This window comes from Charadrius vociferus, unplaced genomic scaffold (genome assembly GCF_000708025.1).
Source record: "Charadrius vociferus isolate BGI_N301 unplaced genomic scaffold, ASM70802v2 scaffold59, whole genome shotgun sequence".
NCBI lineage: Eukaryota > Metazoa > Chordata > Aves > Charadriiformes > Charadriidae > Charadrius > Charadrius vociferus.
In genome coordinates, this window is record NW_009661371.1 from 2,472,804 (window position 1) to 2,489,644 (window position 16,841).

Here is a 16,841-nt window from a genome sequence, read left to right on the forward strand (position 1 = left end):
CCCCCCCAGCGCCGGGATACCCCCGGCATCAGTCATACACTAAAACTGGGCACCAGCGCTTTGGGGATTAGAAGAATGCATCTATTTTTAAATACATTTTTCTTAACAAGATTTCCTAGCCTTCCTCAATACACCAAGGAAAAGAATTACTACTATGCTTTTCAGACTTTGCCAATACGAAAGATAGGACAGTCTTAAAAGGAATTGTAAAGTGTTTATGTGTAGAAATGGATGAGCAATGGATTGTACTCCACTGGAAGCAGACCTCAGGCACAGGGAGGTGTAACTGCCTGGAAGAGGAGGAACACGTTTATACCAGGGATCCCAGCGTTGTTCACGTCTAGCAGAGAAAAAACAGTACCAAGAAATATACTAGTGAATTCAAATGCCATCTGTTCCCGCGCAGCAAAGTACTTAATTGACCGAAAATTCAGAATACAGAGACATGGGCACTCTGCTGACTTTTGGCTGAGCCCAGGGCATCCTTTTCCCTTCACACGAACCAGAGAAAGACCATCTCTGCAGCTCACCTCAGGGCTGGTCCCCAAGAGGGGACCTTCCTCAGGGAAGCCACAGACATCCTGGGACCACCACTCTCCAGGGGAAGAGCTGCTGCCGGGACGACACACACGGGCTCCCCAGTGCCGCACAGGGATAGGGACACCGGGCTCCATCCGCACTGTGCCCACCTTGCACGGGACCTCGCTCTGCCTTTCCCCTTCCCAGCCCTGCCCACCACGTCCCTGCCCCTTCCCACCACATCCCTCCATCTGCCCACCGCGTCTCAAATGAAAATGGGCAAGGCTCTCAGACCACCACACGAACCCAGATAGTTACGTAGGGCAAAATGCCATTGTCCCCTCATTAAAATCCGGATGTTTTATCTCGGGCTCCATCTTCAGTTTATTGCTGCGTGGTGGGGAGGAAAGGAGAGGGAAGGGGAGGACACCGTCAGGCAGTGGGACTCGCTGGGGGCTGCAGGTATTTTTCTAGGTCTGGGAGCAGTTCGTAACTTCCTCGCTGATGCTAAAGAAAACAACACGCAAGAAAGTGCTCCTGCGAGGCTCAATATAGGGTCTCTCTCAGGCTCAAATCTCAGTTTACACCCATAGAAAAAACCATATTGCCAGCATGAGCTCATGACACAGTGATCTCTCTCCGAACGCTCGTTTTGGCTTACGCGCTTGGAACAGCCTGATATTTTCTCTGTAGCTCAGTTGTGCGATATTTCACCTCGCTCTTCATCAAGAACCAGGAGGGGTCCGTATTGCAATGGAATGAAAAAAAATAACAGCAGTTTTAATTTAACGTGCATTTCTTTATGAGAGGGCCTTTTTAAATGACAGCCACAGTTTTATTTTCATACACAAAGAAATTCTCTGTAAGGGGAAGAGTTCAGGTCTGCATTTTCTCTTTTTCTTTTCTCCCTCTGTCATGAAAGAGCTGCTCTCAGTTGTTGACACAGGCTGTCAGGATTTCATTGCACTAAACAGATTGTTGGCAGCTGGTGGGAAGGTAAAATGAATGAATCTACACTGAAATAACAGTTTGTGTTTTAAAAAGCGGCATTCGTTTGCAAGTCCTAAAGCTCTCTACAGATGTGAACGAATGAAGCTTTATAGCTATCCTGTCGGAGGGGTAAGCAGAGTGTGCACATTTAATTCCCAAGCACAAAAGGCACCTGACTTGTCCGAGGTCAGACTGAATGCACCTGATCCAAAATCTGCTGAAATCAATAAAAGGATTTCCTGCAACTTCAAGGCATTCTGAGCTGAGACATAAACTAGTGACAGAAATAGAAAATAATTCATGATCCTCAAATCTTTCTTCTAATTGCTATTTTAGGCTACTTTCCTTCCTTCTGTTTTACAGCAGACTTAAACCAGAACATCAGCCAAACCATGATAATTTATTATAAGACAATATGATACAAGAGAACTTGAGTTAAAGCCTTCCAGCAAAAATTCATATTGCAAGGATAAATAATAGTACTTTGTGGCCAAGATAATCTTTAAAGGAAATCAAAATGAGTTGAAATATCCCCATGGGCTTCTTTGCTTCAGCACTAAAGCACTTATCTGAAATGCTTTATTTACTGCAACAATTTCATTCCATTATTGCTTAGATTAATCACCTGACAAAGCTGCAACAGAGGTACCAACTAGAAGTCAGAACTCAATAGTGTGGACTGGGGAAATGAAAAAACTGGAGCATTTAGAATTGCACAGTGTTAGGCTGTTAAACAGATGCAAGTCTTTTGCAATGAGCAATTAAATCTTCTTATTAATTTAAAATACACCTCTTTAATCGCATAAATAACAGCCATGTAGTCATAACTGTAGGATCCATTTGGAAGTATGGACAGCTCTCAATTATGCTGAAGGGAATTAGTCATACCACAGGTATGGAAGACACCCAAGTTACTCTGAAGAAAAAAGCTTGTTTACTTGCACGCAATAACACCCAACAAACAGCTCTGGTGCTCCCACGCCTGACCTGGGTAACGCGCAATTGTCAGCAAAGGCTTGGGACTTCTGCACCCTGCAGTCAACAGCATCACCGACATTTTTCTCCTACCAGTTGTTCGTAGTATCTTCTCACACTCTAATTTACATAAGCTTTATATTAGCTATGTTTTATTTTCTCTGAGTGGCAACTTCTTACTCCACTTCACTGAATATTTATACTGATCACAGTTATGGTAACGGAGGATTCCCCCAGTTGCCTGCTAACAATGGTTTTGCAAGAGAACACAGCATGACATTAGCTTCATCCTCTTTCTCTCCTTGCCTAAGCTCCAAGCCACTTATTCACTCCACCCAAGACGTTCTGACCAAGAGGAGAAACTGAGTTTCCAAGTCAAAGATCTTGAACAGAAAATGGCTCTCCAGCTACCCCTTTTTTCTCTCACATTAGCAGCCTTCCAGGCCAAGGGCCAGCACTAACTGGTGGCTGGGCCAGGAAAGGACAAGCTCCCTTGGATTTCTGGAACTTCCCAGGCCAAAACTAACATGTTCAAATCAAGACAAGAGGTAGCCAAAGCAGACTGCAGAACACAGGCACTACACCCTCACAGAGGGATAAAACCTGCTCATAATCTCCACGGGTATCCATTTCTGATCAGATGGAAGGTGCATCTTCGTAAGGAACATGTTGAACAAACCTGCTGTTGGGAGGTGAAGGCCTGGATGAAATGACAAGATCGATCTCCAGAAGGGTTCATCAGAATCTCCTGGCCAGGCAACAAGCAGAAACAACATCATCATCATCATCAAAAAAAAAAAAAAGGTTGTCCTGGCTACTAATGCTGTCCTGAACATTTAGAAATCCAGCCAGAATGAGACTGGAAATCCAACCAGGCCTTCGGATCGTAGACTTGGAACTACCTAAGACAGACACGCTCAAAGGGCAAGGTACTCTCTTTGCTTTCTCCTCAGGTTCCAACCCCCGTCCAGACAACAGCACCTCAGCCCCCTCCAGATCTGGTTGCAGACATTTTCTTCCCATCTGTGCTCCTTTCTCAGCTAATCTCTGTGTAATGCTGCTGTGGATGGATTATACAAAAGAGAGATACAAGATAAAGTATGTGTTGTTAATGTAATAAAGACTCTCCCATCCGTATATCTTTCCAAGAACCCCAGTATAGCAAGCAACAAATGAAGATTGCTCCCCCCAAGGTAGAGAAGAACAATCCTTATATATTCTCTACAGGGATTGTTTTAGTTCATTCATGAATTATCATAACATATAAAAACATATGTAAAAAGTATTTGGTGAAACGCTGGCCTGACTGAAGTCAATGGCAAATCTCCCATTTACTCTAATGGGACAGGATTTCATCCAGTAAGTTCCAAAATAAACCTTTTTTGCCTACATTTCCTTGGATATGCATAGCACATATTAGGCAGATGCTCTGTGTTTGCTCAACAGCTGAAGAAAGTTATGCCTTTTCCCCAAAACACCATCTTCTCTCCCCACTAGAAAATAGACTTGGAAGAGTTTCTTCAGAAAGTAATACCAAATTGTCAGGGTTTGTACTGTCTAATCTGGGTTTGGCATAGTCAAGTGAACTCGCTGGCTGCTAGCCTTGCTGTTAATAGCCTGTAGCAGCACAGTTTGGGACCTGTCCTTTGGTTTTCCACTGGTACGCGTCTCTGCGTCCAATTTCCAACACAGTCAATCATGAAATAAAGAATAAACTGTACAGTGGAAAGGTTAAGGAAACGGAAACGTATTGAAATTCCCTTCAGTGAGTACCAGGGCAATTACCTGAGCACCAGGGAGAGTAAGCTAGGGCAGAGAGAATTGTTCAGAGAGGGTGCCTGGCCATCGCGGTGGACGACTTACCTCTCCCCACTCCCAGCTGCTCCTCTGCAGGGGTCGCTGCCCCGCAGCCGCAGGACGAGACCCAGGCCAGCAATTTCATCTGCTCCAGGTCACCCTCCCGTGAGTTAACCTTTAGCACCTGAATTTGTGCTAATAAACCAGGCGGTGAATTGCAACGGGCTGGGACGTAGGCGGGCTCCTGCCAGCAGCTGCCTCCGCCGGGGCACCGCGGCCAGGCAGGTACAGGGGTGACAACCCGGGGACGGCAGCCCCTTCTGCCGCGCACCCAAGTCGCGGTCAGCAACGTGGGATATCTGAGGACATCAGACTGTTGCAGGTAACAGGTGAGCAACTGCCCAGGAAGGGGAGAGCATTGGGAAAATAATTATCCTTTGAGGAATGAGAAAGATTGTTAAGATTCTCTCAAAGAGTGTTAAGATTCTCTCTTGGGAGACTTTGATTTCCTACTGGGAGGCTTTGATTTCCTACTAAATTTACTCCTCTCTGAACTCGTGCCTGGCTTTCCCCCTGCTCATCAATTCAGGTATTAAAAAGCCTCACCAGAGCCCTGGAAGATGCAATTCCCTCTTCAAAACTTAGATCTAAAGCAGCCATTTGATGCGGGGAGTTTTTGTATGCCTAAGTTCAGAAGCCACTTCACGTTGTTTGACCTCTCTGTTAGAAAGACAAAATGCTTGGGCTAATACCTCAGCCTGGGGATTTTTCCCCTCTTTGAAGAAATGCAGAGAAAAGGCCAGGGCACAAAAATGAGAAAACGGTTCAAACTGGAGTTTTAAACAGGTGTTTAGGCAGAACAAATATTGATCCCTGGGTTCATCGCTTTCTGAGCGGGGGAAGGACATGAAAGCAAGCAGCAGTACATTAATGCTGTTAGAGCATTTTAAAAGGAATGAAAACATCCCATCCCAGCATGCCTAGCTCACCCTCTCTGTCTGCCTCACCTCAATTAATATTAACTGATTGTAACTGAATATACTTTGAAAAATGAAACCGCTCAGTATAGTAGAAATCAACTCCCCTGTTATTACTAGTATGGCTTCAAGGCACAAATATGACTGCAGAATTTTCTGCAAAGGGCTTATGACCAAAAGCACTGGCAGAGAAAAGACATTTTAGAAAATGTAGCCATGAGGACAATGTAACTTTTTAATTTCCCCGCAGGTGCACATTGGGTGGATTTATTGACCTGTGGGCTATGAGGCGAGACTTATCTGTTGGCTTAAAACTTTGCAAAGGGGAAAAGAGAAAAAACAAAGGGCTTGATAGAAGCAGCTTTATAGTATGAAATTTGGAAGGGTCAGTCCTATGGTCCTAGTTCTGTGGTGGGTTTATAGGACACAAAGCACACATGAAAAATCTCACTTCAGCATTATTTCTCAATACTCATTCTTTTGTGCACTCTGATTTTATTTTTTTTTTTTTTTTTCCCTCTGCTAAAGGAGCAAAACCCCAGAACAGATGTGGAAAATGTAGAGATAGATGGGAAGTGAGTCAGGCAACCAGCCATGACAGGTATTTAAAAGATGATAATGCTGCTTCTTAACCACTACTTGCTATTTTTACCCATCATCCTCTGGTCCCTGGTACCTCCACTGCCCTGTTCCCAGCACACAGGCCAGCTGGGCTCTCCCTGAGAGAGTACATGGCAGACTCGGGTTTACAGCGGGAGAAAACACCAATCCTCTTGCACACAGTTTGCATGCAACACAACTTACATGAAAACACATTAAACTTGATGTAGGGGTGAGCAAGACTGGCTCAAAGAAAAGGAATGAAACAATGAGAAAAAAAAAGAAAAAAAAAGAAGAGTATGAGGCAAAGAGAGCAAATCATCTTCCAAAAAAAATTATCAGACCATTGAAGAAGTGTGTTATTTTTTCATGTAAAATGTAGTATTTAGGAATAGTAAGAAAATCATCATATTAACTGAGGCAACTAATGGAAATCAAATGCATGGCTCCAATGAGCCAGATACGGAGAAAATGCCAATGAGGAGATTTTGGCAAGGCAAAAAAGACTTCAGAGCAGAGCACATACAAGCAACGCTTCCTCTCCTCCTCCCATTATGGGATGCAGCAGCAAGGATCGCCACACACACTCTGCAACTCACAGCATTGCTGTCCTGATGCTTCATTTAAAATGAGAAAAAAAGAATATGAAATAGGAGCCACAAACTTAGCTTCCCAAAATTTATTTCCTCAAGAATGTGCATATGCTTTATTTTTCTAGCTCCAACGTGCATCATGTGAAGTAGCTGGTTAAGTTGTGGAGCACGCTAGGCTTGGCGTAAAGATCTCACATTTTTAATGAAAAAGGAGACTGGGCGGGCTGTTTTCAGTGGAAGTTGTGCTATTACAGACATTAGCCATGGCCAGTTCTGTCTCAGGGTTTCACTGGAGCCAAAACTGACCCTAGGAGAATTCAAAGGCTCCAGGATTTTAGTTCTGGAGTCCAGAAGATATGCTGCTCCAGAAGAAGCAGTGCAAGTCCGACACAGTGCCCATCAGTGGCACTTTGGAATTTGGTGGCCACAGACTGTCACTCCCAGGAGCCTGGTGGTGCTCTACTCCCCAACCAAGTTTGGCAGCACAGGCCAATGCGGTGGCCTGGCTGGACCTCACATGTGTTTCTTTTGGCCTACTACTCCTTTCTCAGAGGGAAGTGGGAATGGACGGTCAGGCAGCAAACAGCCAGGCACATTTCCAAATAGTTGACGCTGCACTGCCAAAGCTGCTGTTGCTGCCACTTGTCCCTAGGAAAGGGAGACACGAGGTGGGACACGTATGGACTAACACAGGTGGGTTCTACCTCTGCATCTGTGAGGAAATGTCCAAGCTGGAACACGGGGCCCAGGGTTGATAGGGTTAGACCACCCTCAGCACTATGGAAAGAAAAATAAATATCTTAGAACAGCAAAAATATTTCAACACTGTCATCTTGGACCAGCAGCCTAGGTGCAAAACCATCCTAGTGACCACCAGAGACAACACAATTTGCAAGGAACAAGCTTTGCACATCGCTATGGTCATACAGTCCTATAGTCATGGCTATAGGAGCAGGATCCCATGGTGTTATGCTAGTTACCGCTCAGGCTGTATGTTTGCTAGGGACAACGATTGCTGTAGGGAGGCCGTGAGCAAAGCCAGCTACGTTTTATATTCAGCCGTAGAGTTTCTTTTCCTTGAACTGTGTTGATCTCACCAAAGAAAATTTATAAACCCAATGGAGTGAATCAGCAATGCTGCCCAGTCCCATTTGAAGGACAAAAAAACTACATCAAACTCCTTGGAAGAAAGCATATGAAAATGCCAACTCCACACTCGGTGTGGCAAATGATAGATCACAAACATTATTTTTATTGTTGTGATGCTTTCAGACAGGAGCAACAGTCAGCAGGGCACTTTTAAAGTTCACATTTCTGGGAACTCCACAGTGAATTTTAGGAGATACGACCCTATAAGCACAGCTCCAGTGTTTCCAGCAGGTGATCTTCTTCTCACTCCAAATTAAAAAAAGAAAACCACTCCTCCTTTCATTGCAATACACTCACCAGGGAAACAACAGGTTACCCTTTTATTCTGCTCATGAATGAACAGGACACAAATAGTCTTTGGGCACAAGTGGAGGAAGGGGCAAAGCTCTGGGTTGGGAGGAGATGGTCATGGCTGGGCTTCTGCCCACTATCTCCCACCCCCCTGGAAGGGGAAGGCTGAGGATGGGAGAGGACACGGCATGCCCAGGAGGGAGGAAAGCAGAATTTCACTCTGCTGCACCAGCATCCTAATCAGGCTTGGCGCAGGGGGAAATTACAGCAGCCTAAGGAAATCTGAGAGCCGAGACATCAAATGCATTTTTGCAAGGGGCTTATCTGAGTCTATCTACTTTATATCTGCTAATAATTTTTAATCTTTCCCAGGTAAAGTCTCAGGGAACATCATTTTTACCCTCTCTTACTTAATGCTAATTTTGTTCCTCTTCTACTGAGGGAGAAGAGTGACTTTACATGAACTGCATGTGAGAATGTGCAGGAAAACCTTTGAACAAAAACCATAGGAGAAAGAAGATGGAAGAGTATGAGGTTTCCTGTTCTTGGCAAAGAATGTTGTCCATACGGGAAGATTTCTAAATTCCACCACATATTACTTCAGCCCTGTCTACACCAGAGAAACGCACCATGTTAAAAAAATCTGTCAACTGACATGTCCTAAAACTAGGACAGTGTGAAAACACAGTATTGCCCTCAGGTATGAATGACAACAGCTGCATAGTTTTAAAATGCGCTGGCTCCTGGTGATTAATTATAAGGTATCTCCCACAGATGATCACCAGTTGGTTTTTTTTTTCCCCCCATCCAATTTGCCTCTCTCCATAGCTATTAGTTATCGTCACAGTCGTTTCAAATGAACTGCCTCAGTACAAACAGGATGTAAGACACACCTTTACAGAACAGCACATGGACATTTATGCTCTGGATATTCATTCTTCTACACACCCACCCACCCCACCACTCCTTCTGTTTTCTCTTTGAAGAGAACATCACCATTTAGACCTTTTTTTTTTTTTTTTTTAAAGACATGGGTGGAGATGCAATATTCTGATGAGCAGAAAGTTCTCCCATTTCCTCATTGTGACCATTACAGAGAGCGGCTTTTTGCCTGTGATTTTTTAATAGCATGAGATACCATACTATTGTAAGCCTTACATGTCCTGGAATATTCCCAATGACACAATTTTAAGACAGGTTAGAAGCTCTGTCCACAATTTTAAGACCCGTATTACCTGCAATACTAGATCTCTTTGCTACACTATTCATAGCAACTCTTTATGGCAACTCTTTATAAGCAACAACTTAATTAAGAAATTAAGAACAGTAAAGAGCACGATGTGAAACACTCAGAGAGAAACTATACATTTTCCCCATCACAAGGAGGACAGCCTTGCACTAGCAGATAGATTCTGGCATTCCTCCACATCTTTCCCTGCTCAGCTTCACCAATACAAAGCATTTGTCAGACCAGTCTCAACTCACCCTAGAGTAAGCCGAAGCTAACAAACTGTTACCAAGCATGATGCTCAGCAGAACAGGAGGTTAAAGAGAGAAAGCCCACAGGCATGACTGGGTTGAATATCTTTCTGACTTTGGTTTAGGTTTCCTTGGTGTGTCTCTCATTCAGTCTTAGGCTTTACCACTTGCCTTTATTCTGCCAAGAATGTGAAAATTGTCAGTTTTTGTTATTAAAACCAGCGTGGGGCGTTGCTAGCAACGACCAGAGTGTTTTATACACAGTGTGCTGTATCACTAGAAGGATCACTCAAGAAAAATCAAGTGGGGTGAGAAGAACTGGGAGGATGCAGGGAGAGCAGTCATCTGTCAACATCGGGTTGCCTATCAGGAGAGAAAAGAAGATTTTATCCAGTCAGTATTTTCCCGTCTCCAAGAACAGCTTCCCACCACAAAATGCTCCCACCGCATAGTTCAGTCGCGGCGTTTGATGCAGCGAGGCAGTCACGGGGGGACCTGGAAGAGCAATCCATAGCACTGCTCACTACGCCTGGACACCGTGAAGCTCTCCAGAACAGCTGAGGATCTCACAGGCTCCATGGGGATGCTGTTGATGGAAGAAGGCCAGGACAAGTTTGCAGGAAAGGAAGAAAAGAAAGGTGTTACCACGCAATAATTAATCAGGCTGGAGATACAGGCTAGAGATACTTCCAACTCCTTAGTAGTGTTTTCCTCATTAAAGGCTACAGTTGCCTAAAAAAATTTAAAAAATTAAAAAATCAAGGAGAAACTGAAATCTGTGTGAGAGAACACTACTTTAAAAAATGCACTGCCATAGACCACAGGGCTATGTTACTGGAAAGCGTGTGGACATTTTCTTCAGGGTGTGAAAGTCTGAAACACACTGTGCCATTTTAAGCACAGTCATCCTATTTTAATGGCTGGAGAAAAACTGCCTCATCGACCTGGCAACCACGTGTACCAACACCACTAAGAAACTGGATAACACCGGAAGCAGTTTTCTTTTCCCTTAGGTAATTAAAGGACATTTACAACCTCACTTACAAATTAAAACAATGGATTTGCCCAGGAAGAGAAATAGACTGTATTTTACTGCATTTGTTTTAATTAGCAGCAAGCATTTTTATCTATAATTACATTTAGCTACCATGATGAGTCTGACTCTCTAGTTACTTTCGAATTTCCCTTTAAATATTGATTTAGAGCAACATGGAATAATAAAACTCATTCACTGGGATTTGCAATTCCAAAATAGAACAAAAATCATTAACAGAACTGATCGATTCCGGTAGGTTTGCATTGCCAAGCTTTCTTTGAAAGAAGCATGTTCGTTACCATGTTGCATGGGAAGAAAAGAAACTGAATGAGCAGGAAAGAATTAATATACTTACAGGACATTAAATTTGACTCATCTGGCAGCTGAAGCCATGTTCAAATTTTTGTATGGAATTTTTCTATTCATACTCTATATTGCTGCTTTATTGAGAGCAGATCTCTAGTTGTCAATGCAGGAAGCTTGCTTGTCAAGGGGATTTACTTGGAAATAGTTAAGTCATGTTAAGATTCGTGGTGTCTTTTCCTAGAGGAAGAAAAAAAAAATAATGCTGTTGGATGTGGCACAGAAGTTTTTCTGATTGCACAAGCTACACCCTTATTTATCACGTGATAGTCTCCCAACAGCAATGCATCCTGTCAGCGGGAGACTCCGCGGCTGTAAACTCATGCCTTATTGCACAGCTCACCATTCGCCTGTCAGAAAGAAGCAAACTCAGGGCTGTAAGGTAATCCTTATGTTCAATCAATTGTAAAATCAGCCTCACTATCTTCTGAAGCCATCCACAACACAGATTTTGGCTTCACTCTTCACACTTTACTCTTAAGCCTGGTACTTGCAAGTGCTTCCTCCAGTAAAAATCCCACTGCAACAGCAAAACCTCCTGACTCCTCACTCTGCACTGTTCTGCAATTCTTCATGTGCCAAAGAATTTACTAAAGTATCTCCAGTTATACTTCAGAGCACAAGAATACCAGAATAGGGAGATACATAGAATACCAGCACTCCTCAGAAATGCATTTATAGGTTGCTGTCAAAAGAATTTGCATGAGGATGCCCCACGTTTTCATTTCCACTATTGACTGCCCCCACATTAGCGCACTGTTCTCTCCCATTCCTTCCTTCATACCCATTCAGCATTCATCTAATCCAGAAATATCTCCTCTCCCCCAGAAATATCTCCTCTCCCGCAGCCTGCCAGGTAAGTGTAGCATGTTTTCAAATATTTCCTTTCACATGTCATAGCTCTGGTCTCTTCTAATCTTAGTTTTTCTACTGTCCTTTTCACCTCCCTAAGAGATTTCAGTTAATTACAGCTCTTTCTTATCTGGTCTCTAGGAAGTCTCTCTCCTCTCTAGGCGTAGCCCTTGGTATTCATAATTCATACTGATGCTGCATTGGCTCACCCCCACTCTGGAGGGCTTAATCCTTTGGTCCTCCCCTTGGCAATGCATCAGGTGAGGAGCAAAAATAAAAAAAAAAGAAAAAAAAAAAAAAAAAAAGACATTTGCAGCACCCAAAAGCCCAAGAGTTGTTACCGGAACAGAAAGAGTAAAGGTGAGGTGTCTTGCAAAGACACGTGATCTCCCTAAAAATAAAGCAGAACAGTTGCAAAACATGTTGGCAGAAACAAGTGTTTCACACACATTACCTGCACTTCTCAAACACCAGCGTACAGGGGGGTGAGGTGGCTGAGGAAAGAAAAAACCCAGCACGATACAGTTTTCCAAAGTCTGTGCAAACTTAAGATTTCTTATTTTCAACTGTAGTTTTCTTGTCAGTGATTGCAGTCTTCCTTACCTAGAGGCAAGCATTTAGCTCAATTCTTGTTTTGTACTCCTGAGGTCCCGTTTGCAGGCAAGTGCCCCAATTAAACACATTTGGGGCTTGTGTACTCATTATATTCAAAACAAAAACCCTAAAAAAAAGGTTAACAAAAGCCTGGTGATAACATGCACCTGAAGGGAATGAACATGTTACTGACTTAAAGGTTCACAACTAAACGTTACAAAGCTGATACTACAGAGTTTCAGTGCAAGCAGCCATGGGAAAAGAGTAACACCAAAGGGTTGATCCTGCAAGTGCCTCAAGTCAAAATCTTTAAAAAGATTTTCAAGTGAACATTTTGGAAAAAAAAAAAACCCAAACAAAAACAACCAAACAAAAAAACAACAGACAACCAGCCCGCATCTAGAAACTCCATAGTTCCCATTTAAAGCAAACCCTAAAGTTTTTCATACAGCTTTAAAAATACACGACTGCTGCTTTACAGCAATCGGTAGAATACATACTACTTAAGGAGAAAATTCTCTCGCCGTTAGATTTGGCCGTTACGCTGGAAAATCTCTCAAGTCATTTCCAACCTGAAAATTTGTGAATGATGTTTTTCAAGTTACTGACACATCCGAGATGAAATTACAATACCAAATGACTCCTGACGATCTCCCCCCCCTCCCCCCCCCAAAAAAAAGGAAGCATAGGAAAAAGCATTTGCAGAAGCAACTGCATTCTGCTGGCCCTGAAACCAGAGCTTACTTACAGAAGGTTACTGAAAATCAAAATGAGAAATGCAGATTCCCCTCCGTGCATCAAAATTTTTGGAAAGATCATCCTTAGACAGGGATGGCCAGTTGGGTTTTTTTTTGGGTTTGGTTTTTTTTTTTGCCAGTTTTCAGCCAGCTTCTGACCTACTAAGCACAGAACTGAATTCATAAGGCTTCAAGATGTAACAATCGGAAAACCAGTTCTTAGCTGCTGCCACTAAAGAAGCACGAGATGGAATCCCCGAAAGTGCCAAGCTTTACCTAAATGACCACCAGTGCAATCTCTAATTCCGTCTGCCAACTTTTTGACCTACAGACAGAAACAGAGTCAAAAAGCACCTCTCTCTTCATGCAGCCTCCAAGCTCATTTCAGCAGAAGACTCGTTTGCTTTCAAAGGAATGAAGTGATTTAGTAATGGTATATTCTGCTTTGGAACAGGTTCCACAGAAAGTAATATTTATGCTAGTTTCAAGTCCTGCTACTCACTCTACTCTTAAATTTTATGGAACAAATTTGCAGGCCTACTAGCAATTTCCAAATCCTCACCATTTTCTTCAGTGTACTAATAAAGATTTTGAAGCCTCATCTAAAAAAGAATGATGCATCTTGTGCACAAAAAAAAATAAAAATGCACCTTGTGTGGATACTTACATACATGGTGTGCCAGACCAATAGGTTTTTCCAACTCACTTGAGGAAAAAAAAAAACCACCACAAAACAAAAAACCACACCACTGGTGGACTGACTTTGACTGGATGCCAGGTGCCCACCAAGCCGCTCTATCATTCCCCTTCCTCAGCAGGACAGAGGAGAGAAAATACAACGAAAAGCTCCTGAGTGGAGATGAGGAAGAGATCACTCAGCAATTACCATCATGGGCAAAACAGACTCAACTTGGGGAAATTAATTTAGTTTATTGCCATTCAAAACAGAGTAGGGTAATGAGAAATAAACCCAAATGTTAAAACACCTTCCCCCCACCCCTCCCATCTTCCCGGGCACAACTTCGCTCCCCATTTCTCTACCTCCTCCCCCCCAAGTGGCACAGGGGGATGGGCAATGGAGGTTGTGGTCAGTTCTTCGCACATTGTCTCTGCTGCTCCTTCCTCCTTGGGGGGAAGACTCCTCACACTCTTCCTCTGCTTCAGTGTGGGGTCCCTCCCACGGGAGACAGTCCTTCACAAACTTCTCCAACATGAGTCCTTCCTGCGGGCTGCAGTTCTTCATAGACTGCTCCAGCATGGTTCCCTTTCATGAGGTGCAGTCCTTTGGGAACAGACTGCTCCAGCGTGGGTCCCCTAGAGGGTCACAAGTCCTACCAGCAAACCTGCTCCACTGTGGGCTTCCCACGAGGTCACAGTGTACTTCAGGCATCCACCTGTTCTGTTGTGGGGTCCTCCATGGGCTGCAGGTGGATATCTGCTCCACCATCATCCTCCACGGGCTGCAGGGGGACAGCCTGCCTCACCATGGACTTCACCAGGGGCTGCAGGGGAATTTCTGCTCCGGCACCTGGAGCACCTCCTCCCCCTCCTTCACTGACCTTGGTGTCTGCAGAGCTGTTCCTCTCATGTATTCTCACTCGTCTCTCCAGCTGCTGTTGCGCTGTAGGGGTTTTTTTCCCCTTCCTCACAGAGGCGCTACCACCATCACTGATGGGCTCAGCTTTGGCCAGTGGTGGGTCCGTCTTGGAGCTGGCTGGCATTGGCTCTGTCAGACATGGGGGAAGCTTCTAGCAGCTTCTCACAGAGGCCACCCCTGTAGCCCCTCTGCTACCAAAATCTTGCCACATAAACCCAATACATTCTACTCATTGCCTCCGTGAATCACATATGTAAGAATTATCATTAAAATCCACATTCCTCACATAATCCTCACTACCTTCACACATCAACAAAAAAAGAATTCCCTGCACCAAAATCACATTATCACAACACTGAATGAAAATGGGTAATTTACACACAATCCACCTCTCATCCCTTCACCACAATTACAACAGAAATTCCCCACGATCATTCCACTTTTCACTCTCTAGCTGTGTTCAGTCCATGTTTTGCCAGTTATCCCTCCCAATTACTATCCTTATTACATCCTATCACATGACTTCAGAGTTTGGGGTTTTTTTGTTTGTTTTTTTTTTTTTTTAAATACATTAGAGAAAATTCATGAGCAAATCTGCATGTTTTGCTAATCCCTTCATGCCGACAGGAAGCTCTTCATAAAATAGCCATCAGTACTTTCTCTATTACAGCCAATCTGCAAAAGTATTTGTTACTGACTATAGGAAACAGTCAAATTTTAATCCTGAATTACTTTCACTTTCAATACATATTTAGTTATTTTTAGTTCTTCTTACTACAAAACCCCATACGGAAAAAAAAAAAGACATGAAATCATATTGTACTGAAGGTTTTATTGATGGCTAAACTGCTGTCACTTAAATCAGGCATAGCACTTTTAATTCTTATAACAGGACTAAAAAGAAACTGGCTATTAAAGATTTACTTCTGTAAGCCTTTAAGTTGCCAAAGACATACTGTTCTGCACAACTTCCATGCTGCCAGCAAGTGACAGCATTCTAGCTGCATAGCTTACATTGTATGCTTCAGTCCACAGCAAAGAGTGATCTCAAAATTTATCACTTTTACCAGTAACTTTCCTGAATTACGTTACAACCAAAAATCATTTTCTTACTTCTTTGCAATTATGTACAGTACAAAACAAAACCCAAGGTTTGTGGTAGAAATGTGTATGATTTGATCATATACAGAAGACAACATCAAGTTTTACGAAATAAATGGCAGTAATTATTTTCTGAAATTAGACTCCCGTTCAAGATTACTTTAACTGACATTGCAGTGCGACACTTTCCAGAAGCATGAAAAATACATCCAATGGGCCAGATCCTCCTCTTTCGCTTCACCTTATGGCTTACATGGACAAATCTAATGTCACTGTGTATCCTACACGATCCAATATATGTGTATCACAACTCGCTATCTAGGCTTACTTTGCACTACAGATGCACTTAAATGAAATCAGATAATCTTGATGTGTCATAAATAATACTTATAGAAGTATCTGTGATGATATTCACATGACTGTCAAGTGGAAGAAAAAAACTGCTGGGAAGGAAACGAACATGCAAATCAAATGTTAAAGAATACAATTTTTTTTAAAAAATAGTCACGCTTAGAACAGACAGCATATTATAGAACCAAAAAGGAGAAGTATTATTCCAAATAGCAGCACGTAGCCTTTAATTTGCAAACCAAATCTTTACTCGGGGCACAAAAAGGATGTCTTGGCAAGCACTGCCCAATGCTAGCAGCTTCCTGCAGAAGTGCAGGGACGCAACACAGGTTCTGCAGGAGACTTTTCTAATCTCTCTTCAAAGCAATAAACAGTGGAATAAATGCAGTTTTTAAAGGCAGTGCCAGTATAGAAAAGACACGCTAGAACTGTGAGCCAAAACCTCTAATTTCCCCTTCCTGATTCCAAATTATCAGAAGAAATAGACACTTCTAATAAAAAACCCAAACAAAACACAACCACAAACAAGAAAAAAAAAACAAACAAAAACCCACCCCCTTTTTCAGGTAAGTTATTCCTCTCCATTCTGGTTTCCTACAGAAGATTTCACTGTAAGCAAGAAAATCCTGTGTAACACCAATGCTTCATTGACTTCTGGAATGAAGCATTAGCAACGGTATAAAACATGCATAAGCCACCACCTGTATTTTTTCCCCAGTTATGTTAGTTAAAATGAAAATAGATGTAATAAAGATGTAGAAAAAATCAAATTATCATCCAAATAAAAGATGCTTAATCCAACTTGTAAATACTAAATACTCCCCCTCCCTTTTTTGTGAA